The 7,225-nt window shown below is 45.7% G+C and overlaps 1 long non-coding RNA gene across 1 annotated transcript; it reads right to left on the bottom strand.

Annotated features, from left to right (window-relative positions):
• Positions 1–344: 344 nt before the first annotated feature.
• Positions 345–3,441, bottom strand: LOC110359759 (uncharacterized). The gene is made up of 3 exons (XR_010471957.1): positions 3,228–3,441; positions 2,853–2,932; positions 345–2,124 (listed from the first exon to the last, which is right to left on the bottom strand). It is a non-coding gene; the product is annotated as an uncharacterized LOC110359759 (long non-coding RNA).
• Between the last annotated feature and the right edge of the window lie 3,784 nt (positions 3,442–7,225).

Consider the following 7,225-nt stretch of genomic DNA (forward strand, 5'->3'; position numbering starts at 1 on the left):
AACTCAAATAGAGAACCTGGAGTCCTCTCAAGCCACCATGACTCATGACTAGGTAATTACCTACAGCCCTGCTCCTGTGAGGGAAGCATCTACCTATAGGTTGATGTTCAACACTCCTCTCACTTTCAGTCCTAGCAGAGAGGCCAAGGCCCAAATACACTATGGAAACCAAACATCTAATCCCCAGAGGTGGTGCCTCCAGGGCAAAGTTGAAGGCGTATTAGTGACAGAGTGTGGGAGAGTTTTAGTTTATCTCTGGATCCAGAGCTATCATTCCAGCACTGCACTGTGGTGGGGAGATGCAAAATCTTTAATTAACTTTTGTGTGCTTGCTCCCAGCACTGGTGGAGGTGGGTGGATGTGATTGTCGCTCAAGGGAGGATTCTCCCCTCCCCCTGCTTTTGAATTCCCAGGAAATTAGTGCTCTGTATAGAGCAACATAAAGAGAGTGCCTCAACCCTGGAGGGTTTAGTTTGGTTTGGTTTGGTTTGGGGTGGGTTTGCCCTCCTACCCACTCTATCAAATACCGAGCAATTTATGGACCACTTTGCATGTGTTTGCACACCATTTCTACATCTTAACTGACAACCTACATGCTTTTTTAATTAAAGTTTTATTAGCTTTTCAATAAGTGATATACCTACTGTAAGTGAGCACAGTTCAGTACAGATAACATGGTTTGTTTAGCTATCTTGCAGGAGATTATTTCTGTTATCATTGTAAGTTGATTATTGTAATTATTGAAAGAGAGAGGGCTGAGAGAGAACATGCAGAAAGAAAATGGGGGGGAATTAAAAGATAATAATAAAAGATAATAACAGTCTCCATTGTTCTTATTTCTTTCTCTTGACAACCTACTGTACATGCTAAATTCCAGTTTAGTGTTAGAGCCTCCTGTTGCTAACACACCCCCATCAATAACACAAGGTCTTTAAACCCTAGATGCCTGCAATTAACTTCAGTGCCAAAGAAAGCCAGGAATTGTCTCTCTTGTTAGTACTACCAGCCTTGTGAGTACCTCAGAACACTTTTTTCCACCTCTTTATTCTGAATTCAATTGACATTTTTAACCCTCTTTAGAAAGTGCATGGCTAAAACGTACACAAAATTAAAGATAAGCATTATGCATGTGGGGGATGTGTGTGTGTGTGTGAGATGATACACTGCACAGATACCCATGCGGTCCTGCCATCACTTTGAGGCTGATGTGTAGGATAGAAAGGTGGTAAGGCCAGTCCCGATGCTGCTGGTGAAACACAGTGCTATCTTGCTTGAGTCGGGAGAGACAGATGTTCCAGACAGAGGCAGTGAACATTCCCCACTTGTGTGAAATACAAGGCAACCTGCAGACACCGGGCATCTCTGTAAGGAAAGCGTAAACCGTCCCAGGTGAGGAAAGTGTTTTCCACACTTCCGAGAGACACTGACCAATGCTTACAACAACTGGAGGAGGTTATCAGAGAGCCACCTCTTTCCCATCCAACTTTTTGCTGCAGCAGAAAACAGCAAGACTCTCTTAATAATTACGGTAGTACCAATAATGTGACATTTTAGATACTCTGAGGCACGCTATTAAGGCTTTCAAGGACTGAGACTTTGAACTTTACTATGTATTCTCTTAAAACTTGAGAGGAGGGGATGGCACGACTGTCTTGAGCTCTTAAAGTGTTCTGGGCTGCAGCAGTGTCTCCCACACTGATGACTTTCCACTCAATTGGGTCACCAAAAAGGGAAAAGCATAGGTTGCTGTGGGACAGCAGTTAGCAATAGGGATGGATGTTCACATCTCTACTAACTAGGTATGCCCCGCTGAACCATTCTCACCGGACTGCAACCCCCCTCCTCAGCAGGGGCCAGCAGGGCTTCATGGTCAACTGAGTCAAATGCTGCAGAGAGATACAGCAGGAAATCTGTCCTCTAGCCATAAAAAGCAGAAGTGCCACAAAAGCAGTTTCATCTAATGTCCTGGCCTGACTCCAGCCGGAGCCCCTGTGTCATTCCTGGAACACCACGAGCAGCAAACCTCGCCTGGGTTGGGGGGTCAGTGCTGAAGCTACCCAGCCAGCAGCTATTGAGATGCTTCTCAAAAAATCCTCCCAACAGACCAAGCTCCACGAAACTGACCTGAAAAATAAAAACCAAGAAATCAATGCTGTGCTTTTTACAGTCTCTTTGTGGTAAATAAATACTGCATTACCTACACTGTGCTCACATTAAAGGATTTTCTTCACTATGGGTAGCTACTTCAGCATATTCAGCATTTGCTTCCCCTCTTTGCCAGAGGACCTGATTTGTGATCTCGCATGAAACTTCAAAATGAAGTGCAGCTCTCCATTTCCTCACACAGAAAAGGAGACTAACAATCTGTATACCCTTGCCCACCTCTCCCAGGGAGGGAGAGCTACTGCCCATGTTATTGCTTTACAATGACATGACTATTTATGGTTGCAAAAGTTCTTGCCAGGGTTCCTCTAGTGAGGAGGAGAAAGGAAGGACTTAAAGCTTTGAAGGTCAAAACAAAATGGACAAACCAAGAGAGTATTTTTTCCTCTGTGGGGGAAGACGGGCAGAATAAGCCCCTTGGAATAAACTGTGAACATAAAAAAGCACTAGGCATCAAACCAGGTGATTTTCATTTGAAGGGGTACAAATTGGAGATCAGACTGAAAATATATTATAGAATAACCAATTTGACCATGTCTTCATTACACAGCAGTGCCCATCCTGACCTGCATGCGGGAAGCAAAGAAATGAAAGAAATCAGAAGGAAAATATTTTTAAATTAACTCAGCTTTCTCAAACCACTTCAAATAAGCAAACAAACAAATAAAAAAGCCTGAACTGTCACTCACTTCTTGGATGCAAGCTCACGTCAACTTTTATTTTTCTGAATTGATTTGCTTGTTTGTATTGCTCGCAATTCTTTTAGTCCCTGAAAATATTGTAAAAAAAAACAACTAATAGGGGTACAAAATAGTAAGTTTTATGTACATTGCAGCAACTCATCCATGATGCAGGTTGTTAAGATCTCCGCTGTTCCCCCAGCAGTGTATCAGGTTTGTCTAACACCCGGCCCTCGAGTTACACTTTTACGGTGCCGATTTATAGCGTTATAAGTTTAATATAGTGATGCATTGTAAAAGGGCTTTTTTTTTTTTCTTAATTAATATTTTAAACCCTAAGAAAACACCACAAGGGCACATGGCAGGAGCAGGGCTATAACTCACAAGGCGCCTGGAGCACAGCCTGGAAAACCGGTTACTAGTGTTGGGCCGGGAACGGCCCCAGGGCACGACTCGGAACGGCTCGCCGAGGTTCGGCGCGGTGAGGCCCGCCTCGGCTCGGAACCGTTCGGCCCGCCTCGGCCCAGCTCGGAACCATTCGGCCCGGCTCGGGGCGGCTCGGCGGGGCTGCCCGGGGCAGCGCTGCCCCCTGCCGGCCCGGCTGTGCGCAGCTCCCGCAGCGGCGGCCGCGGGCGGCGCCTCCAGCGCCCGGCTCCCGCTGCGGGCCCGGTCCCCGCCGCCGGCAGCCCCGCGGGTGGAATCGGCTGCCGAAACGCCCAGGACCCCGGGGCGAACACGCGTCAGGTGGGGGCTGGGCGGTCGTGGGGAGATGTAACAACAGCTCAGTCTCCTCTACGTGCCTGCAGGGTACTGAGCAAGCACGGTTGAAAAATAATAATAATTTTAGAAAAAAAGATAGCACTCTCTCACTAATTAAAAAAAATTTAATTAACCAACCACACCTGAGAATATGGCAACCAAAAATAATCAAAAATGAACAGACATGACCCCTTCATTCTCTTTAATTGCTAATGCTGACATCAAAATATAAATAAGAGTGGGGTAAAATGCAGAGCATGCCAGCCCTTTTGCACTGCAAGTGAAACATCAGCCTCAGGCTCATGAGTTCTTTCCTGCACTTGTCTGATCTTCCTGGATAGACTTTGCTCCAGCTGTGATCATGCCACATGTCTGGGCCATTTCTTTGAGGTCTTCATCTCGCTGGAGCTCATCTCCATCCTGACAGGTCTCCTCCGAGACACTTGGGAACGTGTAGGCAACTCCAGGAAAAGTAGCAGCATTGCTGCTACTTTTTAAGCCTTCTAATTCGCCATTCTCCAGTGAGTCATTTTCCCCACAGACTACTGGAATCAAACAATACTGCCTGCAAAACCAATCCGTATTGTCTTACAATGGAGGCGGTGTAGCAGAAGCAAGTTGCAAAGTGAAGATGCTTCAGGGACAGAGGAAAGACGACATGCTTTGGCTTTCGCTGCAGCCCCTCTTTCATCAAGCCCACTCTACTCCAAACAACTGCTTGCCATCAGCCGTGCCAATCACTGGAGTCAACTCCTGCTTAAGTCCCTGCTCCACTCTGTCACTCTTCTCTCCTTCCTTAGATCACCAATTTGTCTGATTGTTTGCAATTAACTGTTGATTATTGTGCACAGAAGTCCAAAGTGGATAATTAAAAACAGTTCATCCAGCAGCAGTGGTATGAGCGTGCTGCCGCAGAAGAGAGAACGGTGCACAGCAGGCACGTCCCTGCTCATGGCAGACCGAGGTGAGGTGGTGAGGAGCAGCGAGGCTGGTGTGCATGGTGGGCTGCAGGGAGGGCAGGGCAGGCCAGGCCAGGGGCTGTTGGTGACACCAGAGAGCTCGGATGAAGCACTGCAGCTTGCTGCCCTGCTCCCAGGGGCCCTCACACTGCAATAAGCACCCAGCGAGCCCTGAAAGAGGGGTGGTTCCCCTTCCCATTAACCAACGGGATCAGGAACCCTGCAAGTACAATGTGCACCTCAGTCCTCAGCAGCAGCCTCAAAGCCTGGAGCAATTTCCTCAGTAACTTTGCTGAATGGGTTGAAGAAACCCAGCTTTCTGACTTCTCTAGCAGCATCTTGTTTTAGACGAATTGCCAGTGGAAAATCTTTCAAGAAACCACCTTACTGTGAAATACGCTTTTGTTGCTTGAAATAAAGGATACAGGCAAATGCTGGAGATGATAATACAAAGTGCCCACTCAGTCCTGTGTCAACACAGATCATTTTTATACACAGTAATAGACAACACGGACTGTTGAGGAGAAGCCTGAGCAGCAGCAAAGTACACATGATAAATTTAAGCCTTGGAGGACAAAGTGCAGGAAGCAGAGTTCTATTAAGGCAGAGGGGGTTTGCCTCCCCAGTTATAAAAGAGAGAATTGCAGGTTGATTAGAATGAAGAAAGGTCTGTGTGCTAAGCTGGCTGTAAACACGGACCTCAGAGCCACTCTCAGATGCCACCTATGAACGGCAACAGCCTCTGACAGCACAAAGGGAAGTAGAGTGAATGAGAGAAGAGGGTCCTGAAGGGAGGGCTGCTGTTTGTCTCTAGTAGCATGTCAGAAACTAGGAATATAGCTTTTCCACTTAAAAAATAAACTAATTATCCAGAAGAGGCTATTGAACTTGCTCCACCATGTGTGCAACCAAGTCTTCGTACATGGTCAGCTGAGGTACCACAGCTGTTTCTGCTGAAAAGACAGGACTTTCTTCCTCGCCCCTTTGTCTGTCTTTACCTCCCCCCTTCTTGTGGCCCTGTGAGGTTATCTTTTCCCTTTCCTTCTTGTTGCTCACCAAATCCTACAGTGAACTGTGTGAATCATTAGCCTGGCAGGATATGATCCTATTTTCTAGGGTGGTTTTCCGCTATCTTAGTGAGTTAGAGCCACTCGGAGTATGATTCGTACAAGGTAAGAAAAGGACAGATGCAGCTAGAAGAAATAATACATCTTTCTTCAAAGGCAAATAGCAGGATGCCAAAGCCTGGTGAAATGTTTCCATATTTTGCGATAAATAGACCTTGAGAAAATCCCAGCCTTGACCTGCGTTGGGGTGACTGTCTTATACCCCAGATACAACCAGCAATGCACACATGGGTAAAACTGAAGAGTTAAAAGAATAATTGAACCACTTTGATTTTCAAAGAGAGGTTCAGGACAGCCCAACTGTGAATATAATGAGCATCTTTTGTTTCCTTTGTAGGAGATCTGTAGGGATACAGTTCCTATTAAGATATGGGCTCAAAAAAACTGATAAGACATGATTACAGGAACTGTGCCATGCTGCTACAACAAAGCACACTTTGAGACACAGGTATAATGTTTTATCTGAAAAGGTGGAGCTAAGTGCAACTTCTCTTGGTTTTGCTGAAATCTGCTTCTTGGCTTCATTTCATAAAGCCTGAGCCAAGTAAATGTGAACAGCTGGGATATCAGAGCCAGAGCAGAAAGGAGCAGGAATTCTGTGCAGGAGAAAATGCAAAACCCCAAACTGAATGAGGCTTAATACATCAGGGATGAACTCTGCTTTGACCTTTTTTTTCTTTTTTAATAATGTCCCGCAGCCTGAAGACACGATGCTAGATGTTATAAGAAAATAGCTCTCCTCTGAAACCTGATGTTTCAAAAGAATCAAGGCTTAAAATACCATTAGATGTTTGTTTAAGGACTAACATATTTAGCAAATGTAAAACCTAACTATAATGTCTTGCTGTTTGTCCACTAAATCACATTATGCTGTAGCAGTGGGATGTATACTCTGCTTTGTTGTCCTGCCCGTCTCCAAAACCAGTGTTTTTTCACTGAATGCGCAACTAGCATTGTATGGTTCTTGTTCTTGACCTTATATTTAGGGCTGGTCAAGAGGGATGTGAGAAACATTTTTGAAAGAGCTGACCTCCTGTCAGGTAGCTCGGGAGAAAAAAAGCAAGACTTGAGTTGATATAAAAATGGAACCATTTTTCTTTTGTAAGAATTCAAGAAGCAAAGGGTAACTTCTGAAGTACAGAGCTGTGGGACACTCACTGATTCCAGTGATGCAGCGCCTTCCCCACAGGTTACTGCTGTCTGCACCATGGGATGATGGACAGGTCTGAGGGGATGAGGGTTCCTCTCATGGCAGGCACTGCCCTGAAACAAAGCAGGCTGCCCCTGTTTCATTTATGATTTCAGCAGGAGCTTTGGTCTCTTGAACCCCGTCTGCTTTGGTCCATGGATCCTTTCCAGTGAAGTCTAATGCATGTTTCACTAATGCTCAGCTACTCACTGAATCTGTGCTTGGGCGGACTGGTAAGTCTCAGTGTCCTGGCATTCAGGCTGCTAAAATATGACACCTTGAAGCCTCAAATCTTCAGGTCAAGCTTTTCATTTATTCCAGTTACTGACAGGCTTTCAACCCATTCAG

Source organism: Columba livia, chromosome 3 (assembly GCF_036013475.1).
Source record: "Columba livia isolate bColLiv1 breed racing homer chromosome 3, bColLiv1.pat.W.v2, whole genome shotgun sequence".
NCBI classification, from domain to species: domain Eukaryota; kingdom Metazoa; phylum Chordata; class Aves; order Columbiformes; family Columbidae; genus Columba; species Columba livia.